Consider the following 2,479-nt stretch of genomic DNA (forward strand, 5'->3'; position numbering starts at 1 on the left):
GATAAATACGTTCAATATGTACGTCGACATTTTGGTTCCAGAGTTACTGTCGTATTTGACGGATATGATGATTATACGAGAAATATTAAAGCAGCAGAGCAACGCCGTCGAAATGCTGCTTCATCAACTTCTTCTGATATTATATTCGATGAATCAATGACAGTTCCTACCAGTCAACAGAAATTCTTTGCAAATAATCACAATAAATCTAGGTTTATTTCGATGTTGAAAGCAAAATTTACTGCTGAGAATATATCCGTTGAACAAGCTAATGATGATGCTGATGTATTGATTATTGAAACAGCGATAAAGAAATTCAGTGTGACAAATACAACTGTTGTTGTTGGTGAGGATGTTGATTTACTCGTCTTGCTTACTGCTCGAACTCCAACTGAAAAAATTATTTTTTTTTTTAAACCCGGAAAAGCCCAAAATCAATCGGAAATATATTCATCAAACAGTTTATCCAATTTTCCTAAATGTCAAAATCATGTATTGTTTCTACACGCAATAACTGGCTGCGATACGACATCTGCTTTTTACAGGAGAGGAAAAACAACAGTTTTCAAAATGTTTGAAAAAAAAGATTTACTACAATGTGCTGAAGTTTTTAAAAATAGTAATTCAACTCAACAACATGTTATCACCAACGGAGTTCAATTTCTTCTTGCTATGTACGGAGCCCCCAAAAAAACCACTTGCTTAGATAAGTTGCGATACACATCTTTCGTGAAAAATACGCGTAATAAAAAACAAGTCAACTTAGCTTCTCTTCCTCCAACCTCAGTAGCTGCTCATCAACATCTGTTTCGGGTATATTACCAAGTTCAAGTGTGGCTTGGTAATCAGCTGGACCCTAAAGACTGGGGTTGGAAGTTGATCGACAATACACTAGAGCCAGTTCAAACTTTACTTCCACCAGCACCTGAGAAACTTCTCAACACAATATTTTGCAACTGCAAGAAAGGGTGTAGTGCAAAATGTGGTTGCAGAAAAGTTGGACTGTTTTGTTCCCTGGCATGCACACACTGTCAAGGCCGATCATGCTCGAATGTTGAGTCACCAACTCTTGAAGATTCGTTTGATACCGATCAGGAATCGCTATTGGGGCAGTTTACGTGTGAAATAGAACAAGAAGAAGAAGAAGAACAAGAGGATGAACAGGAAGAAGAAGGAGAAGAAGATCAAGAAGAAGAAGAAACAGAAATCTTGGACAGTTATGAATCAGACGACTAACTTTTTATTTTAAGTATTTTATTTAATTACACCGCCGTTGTTTTTGCCCACTATAATATATGATATTATTTTGCAATAGTTTTAAAACATATAAAATCTCAGCAGACCCGTGGAATAGGCCTACTGGGGAAACCACGTTAAAAAAAACGCGCTTTGTACACTACCTCATAGGTGGCGTGGAAACGTGTGCAAAATAGAGGGATTACGACTGATCCAACTTTTCGGAACGTTATATCTCCAAAATGGTGGCTTTTAGGAAAAAAATTATTGATATATTTTTTGTAGAGAATTTTGTGATCTACAATTTTGTACTGGGGTAATTTTGCGAAAAAACTCACCGTTTCGCTAAAAATCGCAAAAAACTCATTTTTTTGACCTTTGACCCCGTGCCAAATTTTTAGCACACCTCGGAACGATGAGGACTTTTGAGATTTTCTTTATAATGATGTTTTGAACAACTATGCCAATATTCAGCTTTATGGGAATTTATGTAAACTTGAATGTGTAAATAGACCGGACTATTTATCTCCGGGGGACCTACGGGCGCCGTGGTGGGAGGGGCATCCCATCTGATCAATCAGGTGGTGAAGGACCTGGTCCCAAAGCAACACAAGGACGTGGTGAAGGAAGTCCTGGACCAGACGAAGATAAAATTTCCGAAGCCGAGGTGTGTGGCGGCCAACACTAGGAGAAAAGGAGAAGACTCAAAAATACATGACATCAGTACGGAGCGGGACCCTTCCGCAGCCTGTTCAAGACGAATACAGCAAGCACCGTCTTGGACAGTGGAATCCTGGACGTAATTTATGATCCACAAGATCTGCGCGTACGTCCAAGTGGTCTGGATCAGCTGAAGAGGCTGCGAGGCGTTCCCCGCGACTGGCCCATTTCATCTAATGTTTCATGTGCATGGCCCCTCTATTTTTATTATACCTGCCTAATGCGTATATATAGGTCAACACCAAAGAGCTCGGGACCTAAGATACATACTGGGAGTGATTCGTCATCGGTGGAACACCAGACCTGGTGGTAGACAGCCCGAGCTCATCGACGATTTTTTTAGGCTCAACTTCAAGGCTATCAGTGCTTTCTGCTTCCCTTTGTCGTTAATCAGCTACCCGCCATACTTGAGTTTATATAAATATTATTTATATTAATAAAAGGTGTCTATTTCAGGCATGTCGGAGAAAACCGTGAGTAGAATAACTAAAGAAGTTGAAGTTGCTGCCTCTACGTCTCAAAA

This window comes from Bombyx mori, chromosome 7 (assembly GCF_030269925.1).
Source record: "Bombyx mori chromosome 7, ASM3026992v2".
Taxonomy (NCBI): Eukaryota; Metazoa; Arthropoda; class Insecta; order Lepidoptera; family Bombycidae; genus Bombyx; species Bombyx mori.